The sequence below is a fragment of the Anabrus simplex genome, chromosome 2 (genome assembly GCF_040414725.1).
Source record: "Anabrus simplex isolate iqAnaSimp1 chromosome 2, ASM4041472v1, whole genome shotgun sequence".
In the NCBI taxonomy this organism is placed as follows: domain Eukaryota; kingdom Metazoa; phylum Arthropoda; class Insecta; order Orthoptera; family Tettigoniidae; genus Anabrus; species Anabrus simplex.
In genome coordinates, this window is record NC_090266.1 from 863322096 (window position 1) to 863335484 (window position 13389).

A 13389-nucleotide genomic window follows, 5' to 3' on the forward strand; every position below is an offset into this window, starting at 1 on the left:
CTTCAATAAGGTCGCGAAATTACAACCCTTCTTATTATGTGCCACCGGAGTTTAGGGTATAGTTGTGGTAAAATGCACCATGCAATGTCGCACCTTTTGGAGATGCCGGGGATCGAACCCGGGGCCTTTCACATGCAAAGCGAACGCTCTACCACTGAGCTACATCCCCAGACACCGCTCAGTTATCGATTGTAACCGTTCTTAACTGAACTTCCTTACATGTACTTCAATAAGGTCGCGACATTACAACGCTTCTTATTATGTGCTACAGGAGTTTTGCGTAATGAAGTGGTAAAATGTACCATGCAATGTCACACCTTTTGGAGATGCCGGGGATCGAACCCGGGGCCTTTCACATGCAAAGCGAACGCTCTACCACTGAGCTACATCCCCAGACACTACTCAGCTATCGATTGTAACCGTTCTTAACTGAACTTCCTTACATGTACTTCAATAAGGTCGCGACATTACAACCCTTCTTATTATGTGCTACAGGAGTTTTGCGTAATGATGTGGTAAAATGTACCATGCATCGTCAAAACCTTTTGGAGATGCCAGGGATCGAACCCGGGGCCTTTCACATGCAAAGCGAACGCTCTACCACTGAGCTGCATCCCCACACACTGCTCAGTTATCGATTGCGACCGTTCTTAACTGAACTTCCTTACATGTACTTCAATAAGGTCGCGACATTACAACCCTTCTTATTATGTGCTACAGGAGTTTTGCGTAATGATGTTTTAAAATGTACCGGGCATCGTCAAAGCTTTTTAAGATGCCTGGGATGGAACCCGGAGCCTTTTGCATGCAGAGCGAACGCTCTACCACTGAGCTACAACCCCACACACTTCTATGTAATCGTTTGCAACCGTTCTTAATCTTCTACTGCATACTGTTGCCAATAGGCAACAAATAAATTTTCATCTGTGGTTTATCGGCACACCTTCAACTGTACAGTCAATTAAACACATATCCCAGTGACGTCTTGTTTTTTTACATAACATAAGACAAAACAGCCCTACAGCCAAAGGTACACCTTCCACCCCGTCAACATCCACGCGAACCAACCTCCGATTATTTTACTTGGGCCCTCCCCGTCATATTAATACAGGCTAGAAGAGTACCTCTGGCTCAACCTCAAGGACATTACCGACCTACGGTCCTGCAAGTATACTTGCGCCCTGCAATACGTACCCTTAGCCAGTAGGCAGTAATGTTCGGCCTTTGAATGTTAAAAGCTTACCATAAAATCGTGTAAAACCGTATATATATGTTCCAATATGGCAATCAACATCATCATCATCTGTTTACCCTCCAGGTTCGGTTTTTCCCTCGGACTTAGCGAGGGATCCCTCCTCTACCGCCTCAAGGGCAGTGTCCTGGAGCTTCAGACTCTTGGTCGGGGGATACAACTGGGGAGTATGACCAGTACCTCGCCCAGGCGGCCTCACCTGCTATGCTGAACAGGGGCCTTGTGGAGGGAAGGGAAGATTGGAAGGGATAGGCAAGGAAGAGGGAAGGAAGCGGCCGTGGCCTTAAGTTGGGTACCATCCCGGCATTCGCCTGGAGAAGAAGTGGGAAACCACGGAAAACCACTTCCAGGATGGCTGAGGTGGGAATCGAACCCACCTCTACTCAGTTGACCTCCCGAGGCTGAGTGGACCCCGTTCCAGCCCTCGTACCACTTTTCAAATTTCGTGGCAGAGCCGGGAATCGAACCCGGACCTCCGGGGGTGGCAGCTAATCACGCTAACCACTACACCACAGAGGCGGACAATCAACGTCATACTGTTCATTTATCGATTACAACCCTTCATATTATGTGCCACAGGAGTTTTGCGTAATGATAAGTTAAAATGTACCTTGCATCGTCAAAGCTTTTGGAGATGCCTGGGATCGAACCCGGTGCCTTTCACATGCAAAGCGAATGCTCTACCACTGAGCTACATCCCCTCACACTAATGAGTTATCGATTGAAACCGTTCTTAACTGAACTTCCTTACATGTACTTCAATAAGGTCGCGACATTACAACCCTTCTTATTATGTGCTACGGGAGTTTAGCGTAATTATTTGGTAAAATGTACGGTGCAACATCAAATCTTTTGGAGATGCCGGGGATCGAACCCGGGGCCTTTCACACGCAAAGGGAACGCTCTACCACTGACCTACATCCCCACACACTTCTATGTAATCGATTGCAACCGTTCTTAATCCTCTACTGCATACTGTTGCCATTAGTATGACCAGTACCTCGCCCAGGCGGCCTCACCTGCTATGCTGAACAGGGGAATTGTGGAAAGATGGGAAGATTGGAAGGGATAGGCAAGGAAGAGGGAAGGAAGCGGCCGTGGCTTTAAGTTAGGTACCATCCCAGCATTCGCCTGGAGGAGAAGTGGGAAACCACGGAAAACCACTTCCAGGATGGCTGAAGTGGAAATTTATGCAGTGGAGGGTGAACTGAACGTCCTTACATATACTTCAATAAGGTCGCGACATTACAACCCTTCTTATTATGTGCCACCGGAGTTTAGGGTAGAGTTGTGGTAAAATGTACCATGCAAGGTCGCACCTTTTGGAGATGCCGGGGATCGAACACGGGGCCTTTCACATGCAAAGCGAACGCTCTACCACTGAGCTACATCCCCTCACACTAATGAGTTATCGATTGAAACCGTTCTTAACTGAACTTCCTTACATGTACTTCAATAAGGTCGCGACATTACAACCCTTCTTATTATGTGCTACGGGAGTTTAGCGTAATTATTTGGTAAAATGTACGGTGCAACATCAAATCTTTTGGAGATGCCGGGGATCGAACCCGGGGCCTTTCACACGCAAAGGGAACGCTCTACCACTGACCTACATCCCCACACACTTCTATGTAATCGATTGCAACCGTTCTTAATCCTCTACTGCATACTGTTGCCATTAGGCAACAAATAAATTTTTCATCTCTGGTTTATCGGCACACCTTCAACTGTACAGTCAATTAAACACATATCCCAGTGATGTCTTGTTTTTTTTACACATAACGTAAGACAAAACAGCCCTACAGCCAAAGGTACTCCTTCCACCCCGTCAATATCCACGCGAACCATCATCATCATCATCATCAGTTTACCCTCCAGGGTCGGCTTTTCCCTCGGACACAGCGAGGGATCCCACCTCTACCGCCTCAAGGGCAGTGTCCTGGAGCTTCAGACTCTCGGTCGGGGATACAACTGGGGAGAATGACCAGAACCTCGCCCAGGCGGCCTCACCTGCTATGCTGAACAGGGGCCTTGTAGAGGGATGGGAAGATTGGAAGGGATAGGCAAGGAAGAGGGAAGGATGCGGCCGTGGCCTTATATTAGGTACCATCCCGGCATTCGCCTGGAGGAGAAGTGGGAAACCACGGAAAACCACTTCCAGGATGGCTGAGGTGGGAATCGAACCCACCTCTACTCAGTTGACCTCCCGAGGCTGAGTGGACCCCGTTCCAGCCCTCATACCACTTTTCAAATTTCGTGGCAGAGCCGGGAATCGAACCCGGGCCTCCGGGGGTGGCAGCTAATCACGCTAACCACTACACCACAGAGGCGGCTTCCACGCGAACCAACCACCGTTTATTTTACGTGGGCCCTCCCCCTCATATTACCACAAGCTTCAGGAGTGCCTCTGGCTCAACCTCAAAGACATTACCGACCTGCTGTCGTGCAAGTATACTTGCGCCCTGCAATACGTACCCAAGGCCAGTAGGCAGTAATGTTCGGTCTTTGAATGTTCAAATCTTACCGTAAAATCGTGGAAAACCGTATATATATTCCAATATGGCAATCCACATCACATACGCGTGTTAAAAAAAAACAGCGCTGCAGGCCCAGTTAAGAATTGCTGGTATATCTAGACCACATTACCACACTGAACATTAAAGCTTTAAATTTCTTCACCAAACGGAAACAAAAAATAATTCATGCAGTGGAGGGTTAACTGAACGTCCTTACATATACTTCAATAAGGTCGCGACATTACAACACTTCTTATTATGTGCCACCGGAGTTTAGGGTAGAGTTGTGGTAAAATGTACCATGCATGGTCACACCTTTGGGAGATGCCGGTGATAGAACCCGGGGCCTTTCACATGCAAAGCGAACGCTCTACCACTGAGCTACATCCCCTCACACTACTGAGTTATCGATTGCAACCGTTCTTAACTGAACTTCCTTACATGTACTTCAATAAGGTCGCGACTTTACAAACCTTCTTATTATGTGCTACGGGAGTTTTGCGTAATTATGTGGTAAAATGTACCGCGGAACGTCAAATCTTTTGGAGATGCCGGGGATCGAACCCGGGGCATTTCACATGCAAAGCGAACGCTCTACCACTGAGCTACATCCCCACACACTGCTCAGTTATCGATTGCGACCGTTCTTAACTGAACTTCCTTACATATACTTCAATAAGGTCGCGACATTACAACCCTTCTTATTATGTGCTACAGGAGTTTTGCGTAATGATGTGGTAAAATGTACCCTGCATCGTCACACCTTTTGGAGATGCCGCGGATCGAACCCGTGGCCTTTCACATGCAAAGCGAATGCTCTACCACTGAGCTACATCCCCTCACACTACTGAGTTATCGATTGCAACCGTTCTTAACTGAACTTCCTTACATGTACTTCAATAAGGTCGCGACATTACAACCCTTCTTATTATGTGCTACGGGAGTTTTGCGTAATGATGTGGTAAAATGTACCGTGCAACATCAAATCTATTGGAGATGCCGGGGATCGAACCCGGGGCCTTTCACATGCAAAGCGAACGCTCTACCAGTGAGCTACATCCCCACACACTGCTCAGTTATCGATTGCGACCGTTCTTAACTGAACTTCCTTACATATACTTCAATAAGGTCGCGACATTACAACCCTTCTTATTATGTGCTACAGGAGTTTTGCGTAATGATGTGGTAAAATGTACCATGCATCGTCAATCCTTTTGGAGATGCCGGGGATCGAACCCGGGGCCTTTCACATGCAAAGCGAACGCTCTACCACTGAGCTACATCCCCTCACACTACTGAGTTATCGACTGCATCCGTTCTTAACTGAACTTCCTTACATGTACTTCAATAAGGTCGCGACATTACAACCCTTCTTATTATGTGCTACGGGAGTTTTTCGTAATGATGTGGTAAAATGTACCGTGCAACGTCAAATCTATTGGAGATGCCGGGGACCGAACCCGGGGCCTTTCACATGCAAAGCGAATGCTCTACCACTGAGCTACATCCCCACACACTGCTCAGATATCGATTGCGACCGTTCTTAACTGAACTTCCTTACATATACTTCAATAAGGTCGCGACATTACAACCCTTCTTATTATGTGCTACAGGAGTTTTGCGAAATTATGTGGTAAAATGTACCATGCATCGTCAAACCTTCTGGAGATTCCGGGGATCGAACCCGGGGCCTTTCACATGCAAAGCGAACGCTCTACCACTGAGCTACATCCCCACACACTGCTCCGTTATCGATTGCGACCGTTCTTAACTGAACTTCCTTACATATACTTCAATAAGTTCGCGACATTACAACCCTTCTTATTATGTGCTACAGGAGTTTTGCCTAATGATGTGGTAAAATGTACCATGCATCGACAAACCTTTAGGAGATGCCGGGGATCGAACCCGGGGCCTTTTGCATGCAAAGCGAGCGCTCTACTACTCAGCAACATCCCCACACACTTCTACGTAATCGATTACAACCGTTCTCAATCCTCTACTGCATACTGTTGCCATTTGGCAACAAATAAATTTTCATGTGTGGTTTATCGGCACACCTTCAACTCTGCAGTCAATTAATCACATATCCCAGTGATGTCTTGTTTTTTTTTTTACACATAACATAAAACAAAACAGCCCTACAGCCAAAGGTACTCCTTCCACGCCGTCAACATCCACGCGAACCAACCACAGTTTATTTTACGTGGGCCCTCCCCCTCATATTACCACAGGCTTCAGGAGTACCTCTGGCTCAACCTCAAAGACATTACCGACTTGCAGTCGTCCAGGTATACTTGCGCCCTGCAATACGTACCCAAGGCCAGTAGGCAGTAATGTTCGGTCTTTGAATGTTCAAAGCTTACCGTAAAATCGTGGAGAACCGTATATATATTCCAATATGGCAATCCACATCACATCATCATCATCATCATCATCATCATCTGTTTACCCTCCAGGTTCGGTTTCTCCCTCGGACTTAGCGAGGGATCCCACCTCTACCGCCTCCAGGGCAGTGTCCTGGAGCTTCAGACTCTTGGTCGGGGGATACAACTGGGGAGTATGACCAGTACGTCGCCCAGGCGGCCTCACCTGCTAAGCTGAACCGGGGCCTTGTGGAGGGAAGGGAAGATTGGAAGGGATAGGCAAGGAAGAGGGAAGGAAGCGGCCGTGGCCTTAAGTTACGTACCATCCAGGCATTCGCCTGGAGGAGAAGTGGGGAACCACGGAAAACCACTTCCAGGATGGCTGAGGTGGGAATCGAACCCACCTCTACTCAGTTGACCTCCCGAGGCTGAGTGGACCCTGTTCCAGCCCTCGTACCACTTTTCAAATTTCGTGGCAGAGCCGGGAATCGAACCCGGACCTCCGGGGGTGGCAGCTAATCACGCTAACCACTACACCACAGAGGCGGCAAATCCACATCACATACGAGTGTTAAAACAAAACAGCCCTGCAGGCCCAGTTAAGAATTGCTGGTATATCTAGACCACATTACCACACTGAACATTAAAGCTTGAAATTTCTTCACCAAACGGAAACAAAAAATAATTCATGCAGTGGAGGGTTAACTGAACGTCCTTACATACACTTCAATAAGGTCGCGACATTACAACACTTCTTATTATGTGCCACCGGAGTTTAGGGTAGAGTTGTGGTAAAATGTACCATGCATGGTCACACCTTTTGGAGATGCCGGAGATAGAACCCGGGGCCTTTCACATGCAAAGCGAACGCTCTACCACTGAGCTACATCCCCTCACACTACTGAGTTATCGATTGCAACTGTTCTTAACTGAACTTCCTTACATGTACTTCAATAAATTCGCGACATTACAACCCTTCTTATTATGTGCTACGGGAGTTTTGCGTAATGATGTGGTAAAATGTACCGTGCAACGTCAAATCTTTTGGAGATGCCGGGGATCGAACCCGGGGCCTTTCACATGCAAAGCGAACGCTCTACCACTGAGCTACATCCCCACACACTGCTCAGTTATCGTTTGCGACCGTTCTTAAGTGAACTTCCTTACATATACTTCAATAGGGTCGCGACATTACAACCCTTCTTATTATGTGCTACAGGAGTTTTGCGTAATGATGTGGTAAAATGTACCATGCATCGTCACACCTTTTGGAGATGCCGCGGATCGAACCCGGGGCCTTTCACATGCAAAGCGAACGCTCTACCACTGAGCTACATCCCCTCACACTACTGAGTTTTCGATTGCATCCGTTCTTAACTGAACTTCCTTACATGTACTTCAATAAGTTCGCGACATTACAACGCTTCTTATTATGTGCTACAGGAGTTTTGCGTAATGAAGTGGTAAAATGTACCATGCAATGTCACACCTTTTGGAGATGCCGGGGATCGAACCCGGGGCCTTTCACATGCAAAGCGAACGCTCTACCACTGAGCTACATCCCCAGACACTACTCAGCTATCGATTGTAACCGTTCTTAACTGAACTTCCTTACATGTACTTCAATAAGGTCGCGACATTACAACCCTTCTTATTATGTGCTACAGGAGTTTTGCGTAATGATGTGGTAAAATGTACCATGCATCGTCAAAACCTTTTGGAGATGCCAGGGATCGAACCCGGGGCCTTTCACATGCAAAGCCAACGCTCTACCACTGAGCTACATCCCCACACCCTGCACAGTTATCGATTGCGACCGTTCTTAACTGAACTTCCTTACATGTACTTCAATAAGGTCGCGACATTACAACCCTTCTTATTATGTGCTACAGGAGTTTTGCGTAATGATGTTTTAAAATGTACCGGGCATCGTCAAAGCTTTTTAAGATGCCTGGGATGGAACCCGGAGCCTTTTGCATGCAAAGCGAACGCTCTACCACTGAGCTACAACCCCACACACTTCTATGTAATCGTTTGCAACCGTTCTTAATCTTCTACTGCATACTGTTGCCAATAGGCAACAAATAAATTTTCATCTGTGGTTTATCGGCACACCTTCAACTGTACAGTCAATTAAACACATATCCCAGTGACGTCTTGTTTTTTTTACATAACATAAGACAAAACAGCCCTACAGCCAAAGGTACACCTTCCACCCCGTCAACATCCACGCGAACCAACCTCCGATTATTTTACTTGGGCCCTCCCCGTCATATTAATACAGGCTAGAAGAGTACCTCTGGCTCAACCTCAAGGACATTACCGACCTACGGTCCTGCAAGTATACTTGCGCCCTGCAATACGTACCCATAGCCAGTAGGCAGTAATGTTCGGCCTTTGAATGTTAAAAGCTTACCATAAAATCGTGTAAAACCGTCAACGTCATACTGTTCATTTATCGATTACAACCCTTCATATTATGTGCCACAGGAGTTTTGCGTAATGATAAGTTAAAATGTACCTTGCGTCGTCAAAGCTTTTGGAGATGCCTGGGATCGAACCCGGGGCCCTTTGCATGCAAGGCGAACGCTCTACCATTGAGCTACATCCCCACACACTTCTATGTAATAGATTTCAACCGTTCTTAATCCTCTACTGCATACTGTTGCCAATAGGCAACAAATAAATTTTCATCTGCGGTTTATCGGCACACCTTCAAATGTACAGTCAATTAAACACATATCCCAGTGACTTCTTGTTTTTTTTACATAACATAAGACAAAACAGTCCGCCTCTGTTGTGTAGTGGTTAGCGTGATTAGCTGCCACCCCCAGAGGCCCGGGTTCTATTCCCGGCTCTGCCACGAAATTTGAAAAGTGGTATGAGGGCTGGAACGGGGTCCACTCAGCCTCGGGAGGTCAACTGAGTAGAGGTGGGTTCGATTCCCACCTCAGCCATCCTGGAAGTGGTTTTCCGTGGTTTCCCACTTCTCCTCCAGGCGAATGCCGGGATGGTACCTAACATGAGGCCACAGCCGCTTCCTTCCCTCTTCCTTGCCTATCCCTTCCAATCTTCCCATCCCTAAACAAGGCCCCTGTTCAGCATAGCAGGTGAGGCCGCCTGGGCGAGGTACTGGTCATCCTCCCCAGTTGTATCCCCCGACCAAGAGTCTGAAGCTCCAGGACACTGCCCTTGAGGCGGTAGAGGTGGGATCCCTCGCTGAGTCCGAGGGAAATGCCGAACCTGGAGGGTAAACAGATGATGATGATGATGATGATGATGATGATGATGATGGTATATCTAAACCACATTACCACACTGAACATTAAAGCTTGAAATTTTCTTCACCAAACGAACACAAAAAAAAAAATCATGCAGTGGAGGGTTAACTGAACGTCCTTACATATACTTCAATAAGGTCGCGACATTACAAACCTTCTTATTATGTGCCACCGGAGTTTAGGGTAGAGTTGTGGTAAAATGTACCATGCAAGGTCACACCTTTTGGAGATGCCGGGGATCGAACCCGGGGCCTTTCACATGCAAAGCGAACGCTCTACCACTGAGCTACATCCCCTCACACTAATGAGTTATCGATTGCAACCGTTCTTAATCCTCTACTGCATACTGTTGCCATTAGGCAACAAATAAATTTTCATCTGTGGTTTATCGGCACACCTTCAACTGTACAGTCAATTAAACACATATCCCAGTGATGTCTTGTTTTTTTTTGCATAACATAAGACAAAACAGCCCTACAGCCAAAGGTACTCCTTCCACCCCGTCAACATCCACGCGAACCAACCACCGTTTATTTTACGTGGGCCCTCCCCGTCATATAACCACAGGCTTCAGGAGTACCTCTGGCTCAACCTCAAAGACATTACCGACCTGCAGTCGTCCAAGTATACTTGCGCCCTGCAATACGTACCCAAGGCCAGTAGGCAGTAATGTTCGGTCTTTGAATGTTCAAAGCTTACCGTAAAATCGTGGAAAACCGTATATATATTCCAAAATGGCTATCCACATCACATACGAGTGTTAAAACAAAACAGCCCTGCAGGCACTGTTAAAAATTGCTGGTATATCTAAACCACATTACCACACTGAACATTAAAGCTTGAAATTTTCTTCACCAAACGGTCACAAGAAATAATTTATGGAGTTGAGGGTTAACTGAACTTCCTTACATATACTTCAATAAGGTCGCGACATTACAATCCTTCTTATTATGTGCCACCGGAGTTTAGGGTAGAGTTGTGGTAAAATGTACCATGCAACGTCACACTTTTGGAGACGACGGGGATCGAACCCGGGGCCTTTCACATGCAAAGCGAACGCTCAACCACTGAGCTACATCCCCACACACTTCCATGTTATCGATTGCAACCGTTCTTATTCCTCTACTGCATACTGTTGCCATTAGGCAACAAATAAATTTTTCATGTCTGGTTTATCGGCACACCTTCAACTGTACAGTCAATTAAACACATATCCCAGTGATGTCTTGTTTTTTTTTACACATAACATAAGACAAAACAGCCCTACAGCCAAAGGTACTCTTCCACCCCGTCAATATCCACGCGAACCAACCACCGTTTATTTTAAGTGGGCCCTCCCCCTCATATTACCACATGCTTCAGGAGTACCTCTGGCTCAACCTCAAAGACATTACCGACCTGCTGTCGTGCAAGTATACTTGCGCCCTGCAATACGTACCCAACCAGTATCCAGTATTCTGGAGATAGTAGGTTCGAACCCCACTGTCGGCAGCCCTGAAAATGGTTTTCCGTGGTTTCCCATTTTCACACCAGGCAAATGCTGGGGCTGTACCTTAATTAAGGCCACGGCCGCTTCCTTCCCACTCCTAGCCCTTCCCTGTTCCACCGTCGCCATAAGACCTATCTGAGTCGGTGCGACGTAAAGCAACTAGCAAAAAAAAAAATACGTACCCAAGGCCAGTAGGCAGTAATGTTCGGTCTTTGAATGTTCAAAGCTTACCGTAAAATCGTGGAAAACCGTATATATATTCCAATATGGCAATCCACATCACATACGCGTGTTAAAAAAAAAACAGCGCTGCAGGCCCAGTTAAGAATTGCTGGTATATCTAGACCACATTACCACACTGAACATTAAAGCTTTAAATTTCTTCACCAAACGGAAACAAAAAATAATTCATGCAGTGGAGGGTTAACTGAACGTCCTTACATATACTTCAATAAGGTCGCGACATTACAACACTTCTTATTATGTGCCACCGGAGTTTAGGGTAGAGTTGTGGTAAAATGTACCATGCATGGTCACACCTTTGGGAGACGCCGGTGATAAAACCCGGGGCCTTTCACATGCAAAGCGAACGCTCTACCACTGAGCTACATCCCCTCACACTACTGAGTTATCGATTGCAACCGTTCTTAACTGAACTTCCTTACATGTACTTCAATAAGGTCGCGACTTTACAAACCTTCTTATTATGTGCTACGGGAGTTTTGCGTAATTATGTGGTAAAACGTACCGCGCAACTTCAAATCTTTTGGAGATGCCGGGGATCGAACCCGGGGCATTTCACATGCAAAGCGAACACTCTACCACTGAGCTACATCCCCACACACTGCTCAGTTATCGATTGCGACCGTTCTTAACTGAACTTCCTTACATATACTTCAATAAGGTCGCGACGTTACAACCCTTCTTATTATGTGCTACAGGAGTTTTGCGTAATGATGTGGTAAAATGAACCATGCATCGTCACACCTTTTGGAGATGCCGCGGATCGAACCCGTGGCCTTTCACATGCAAAGCGAACGCTCTACCACTGACCTACATCCCCTCACACTACTGAGTTATCGATTGCAACCGTTCTTAACTGAACTTCCTTACATGTACTTCAATAAAGTCGCGACATTACAACCCTTCTTATTATGTGCTACGGGAGTTTTGGGTAATGATGTGGTAAAATGTACCGTGCAACGTCACATCTACTGGAGATGCCGGGGATAGAACCCGGGGCTTTTCACATGCAAAGCGAACGCTCTACCACTGAGCTACATCCCCACACACTGCTCAGTTATCGATTGCGACCGTTCTTAACTGAACTTCCTTACATATACTTCAATAAGATCGCGACATTACAACCCTTCTTTTTATGTGCTACAGGAGTTTTGCGTAATGATGTGGTAAAATGTACCATGCATCGTCAAACCTTTTGGAGATGCCGGGGATCGAACCCGGGGCCTTTTGCATGCAAAGCGAACGCTCTACCACTGAGCTACATCCCCACACACTTCTATGTAATCGATGCAACCGTTCTTAATCCTCTACTGCATACTGTTGCCATTAGGCAACAAATAAATTTTCATCTGTGGTTTATCGGCACACCTTCAACTGTACAGTCAATTAAACACATATCCCAGTGATGTCTTGTTTTTTTATTTTACACATAACATAAGACAAAACAGCCCTACAGCCAAAGGTACTCCTTCCACGCCGTCAACATCCACGCGAACCAACCACAGTTTATTTTACGTGGGCCCTCCCCCTCATATTACCACAGGCTTCAGGAGTACCTCTGGCTCAACCTCAAAGACATTACCGACCTGCAGTCGTCCAAGTATACTTGCGCCCTGCAATACGTACCCAAGGCCAGTAGGCAGTAATGTTCGGTCTTTGAATGTTCAAAGCTTACCGTAAAATTGTGGAGAACCGTATATATATTCCAATATGGCAATCCACATCACATCATCATCATCATCATCATCTGTTTACCCTCCAGGTTCGGTTTCTCCCTCGGACTTAGCGGGGGATCCCGCCTCTACCGCCTCAAGGGCAGTGTCCCGGAACTTCAGACTCTTGGTCGGGGGATACAACTGGGGAGTATGACCAGTACGTCGCCCAGGCGGCCTCACCTGCTAAGCTGAACAGGGGCCTTGTGGAGGGAAGGGATGATTGGAAGGGATAGGCAAGGAAGAGGGAAGGAAGCGGCCGTGGCCTTAAGTTACGTACCATCCCGGCATTCGCCTGGAGGAGAAGTGGGAAACCACGGAAAACCACTTCCAGTATGGCTGAGGTGGGAATCGAACCAACCTCTACTCAGTTGACCTCCCGAGGCTGAGTGGACCCTGTTCCAGCCCTCGTACCACTTTTCAAATTTCGTGGCAGAGCCGGGAATCGAACTCGGACCTCCGGGGGTGGCAGCTAATCACGCTAACCACTACACCACAGAGGCGGCCAATCCACATCACATACGAGTGTT

At 46.9% G+C, this 13389-nt stretch overlaps 25 non-coding genes across 25 annotated transcripts; all 25 read right to left on the reverse strand.

The window, feature by feature from the left end:
• Positions 1-97: 97 nt before the first annotated feature.
• TRNAA-UGC (transfer RNA alanine (anticodon UGC)) lies at positions 98-169 on the reverse strand. Its single transcript has one exon. It is a non-coding gene; the product is annotated as a tRNA-Ala (tRNA).
• Positions 170-321: 152 nt separating this feature from the next.
• TRNAA-UGC (transfer RNA alanine (anticodon UGC)) lies at positions 322-393 on the reverse strand. The gene has a single exon. It is a non-coding gene; the product is annotated as a tRNA-Ala (tRNA).
• Positions 394-546: 153 nt separating this feature from the next.
• TRNAA-UGC (transfer RNA alanine (anticodon UGC)) lies at positions 547-618 on the reverse strand. Its single transcript has one exon. It is a non-coding gene; the product is annotated as a tRNA-Ala (tRNA).
• Positions 619-1881: 1263 nt separating this feature from the next.
• On the reverse strand, positions 1882-1953 carry TRNAA-UGC (transfer RNA alanine (anticodon UGC)). The gene has a single exon. It is a non-coding gene; the product is annotated as a tRNA-Ala (tRNA).
• A 152-nt stretch (positions 1954-2105) lies between these two features.
• TRNAA-UGC (transfer RNA alanine (anticodon UGC)) lies at positions 2106-2177 on the reverse strand. The gene has a single exon. It is a non-coding gene; the product is annotated as a tRNA-Ala (tRNA).
• Positions 2178-2575: 398 nt separating this feature from the next.
• Positions 2576-2647, reverse strand: TRNAA-UGC (transfer RNA alanine (anticodon UGC)). The gene has a single exon. It is a non-coding gene; the product is annotated as a tRNA-Ala (tRNA).
• Positions 2648-2799: 152 nt separating this feature from the next.
• Positions 2800-2871, reverse strand: TRNAA-UGC (transfer RNA alanine (anticodon UGC)). Its single transcript has one exon. It is a non-coding gene; the product is annotated as a tRNA-Ala (tRNA).
• A 1216-nt stretch (positions 2872-4087) lies between these two features.
• TRNAA-UGC (transfer RNA alanine (anticodon UGC)) lies at positions 4088-4159 on the reverse strand. Its single transcript has one exon. It is a non-coding gene; the product is annotated as a tRNA-Ala (tRNA).
• Positions 4160-4311: 152 nt separating this feature from the next.
• On the reverse strand, positions 4312-4383 carry TRNAA-UGC (transfer RNA alanine (anticodon UGC)). Its single transcript has one exon. It is a non-coding gene; the product is annotated as a tRNA-Ala (tRNA).
• Positions 4384-4535: 152 nt separating this feature from the next.
• On the reverse strand, positions 4536-4607 carry TRNAA-UGC (transfer RNA alanine (anticodon CGC)). Its single transcript has one exon. It is a non-coding gene; the product is annotated as a tRNA-Ala (tRNA).
• Positions 4608-4759: 152 nt separating this feature from the next.
• On the reverse strand, positions 4760-4831 carry TRNAA-UGC (transfer RNA alanine (anticodon UGC)). Its single transcript has one exon. It is a non-coding gene; the product is annotated as a tRNA-Ala (tRNA).
• Positions 4832-4983: 152 nt separating this feature from the next.
• On the reverse strand, positions 4984-5055 carry TRNAA-UGC (transfer RNA alanine (anticodon UGC)). The gene has a single exon. It is a non-coding gene; the product is annotated as a tRNA-Ala (tRNA).
• Positions 5056-5207: 152 nt separating this feature from the next.
• On the reverse strand, positions 5208-5279 carry TRNAA-UGC (transfer RNA alanine (anticodon UGC)). The gene has a single exon. It is a non-coding gene; the product is annotated as a tRNA-Ala (tRNA).
• A 152-nt stretch (positions 5280-5431) lies between these two features.
• On the reverse strand, positions 5432-5503 carry TRNAA-UGC (transfer RNA alanine (anticodon UGC)). The gene has a single exon. It is a non-coding gene; the product is annotated as a tRNA-Ala (tRNA).
• A 1452-nt stretch (positions 5504-6955) lies between these two features.
• On the reverse strand, positions 6956-7027 carry TRNAA-UGC (transfer RNA alanine (anticodon UGC)). The gene has a single exon. It is a non-coding gene; the product is annotated as a tRNA-Ala (tRNA).
• A 152-nt stretch (positions 7028-7179) lies between these two features.
• On the reverse strand, positions 7180-7251 carry TRNAA-UGC (transfer RNA alanine (anticodon UGC)). Its single transcript has one exon. It is a non-coding gene; the product is annotated as a tRNA-Ala (tRNA).
• A 152-nt stretch (positions 7252-7403) lies between these two features.
• Positions 7404-7475, reverse strand: TRNAA-UGC (transfer RNA alanine (anticodon AGC)). Its single transcript has one exon. It is a non-coding gene; the product is annotated as a tRNA-Ala (tRNA).
• Positions 7476-7627: 152 nt separating this feature from the next.
• On the reverse strand, positions 7628-7699 carry TRNAA-UGC (transfer RNA alanine (anticodon UGC)). Its single transcript has one exon. It is a non-coding gene; the product is annotated as a tRNA-Ala (tRNA).
• A 153-nt stretch (positions 7700-7852) lies between these two features.
• Positions 7853-7924, reverse strand: TRNAA-UGC (transfer RNA alanine (anticodon UGC)). The gene has a single exon. It is a non-coding gene; the product is annotated as a tRNA-Ala (tRNA).
• A 750-nt stretch (positions 7925-8674) lies between these two features.
• On the reverse strand, positions 8675-8746 carry TRNAA-UGC (transfer RNA alanine (anticodon UGC)). The gene has a single exon. It is a non-coding gene; the product is annotated as a tRNA-Ala (tRNA).
• Positions 8747-9639: 893 nt separating this feature from the next.
• On the reverse strand, positions 9640-9711 carry TRNAA-UGC (transfer RNA alanine (anticodon UGC)). The gene has a single exon. It is a non-coding gene; the product is annotated as a tRNA-Ala (tRNA).
• Positions 9712-10425: 714 nt separating this feature from the next.
• TRNAA-UGC (transfer RNA alanine (anticodon UGC)) lies at positions 10426-10497 on the reverse strand. Its single transcript has one exon. It is a non-coding gene; the product is annotated as a tRNA-Ala (tRNA).
• A 1174-nt stretch (positions 10498-11671) lies between these two features.
• Positions 11672-11743, reverse strand: TRNAA-UGC (transfer RNA alanine (anticodon UGC)). Its single transcript has one exon. It is a non-coding gene; the product is annotated as a tRNA-Ala (tRNA).
• A 376-nt stretch (positions 11744-12119) lies between these two features.
• TRNAA-UGC (transfer RNA alanine (anticodon UGC)) lies at positions 12120-12191 on the reverse strand. The gene has a single exon. It is a non-coding gene; the product is annotated as a tRNA-Ala (tRNA).
• Positions 12192-12343: 152 nt separating this feature from the next.
• TRNAA-UGC (transfer RNA alanine (anticodon UGC)) lies at positions 12344-12415 on the reverse strand. The gene has a single exon. It is a non-coding gene; the product is annotated as a tRNA-Ala (tRNA).
• Positions 12416-13389: the final 974 nt, after the last annotated feature.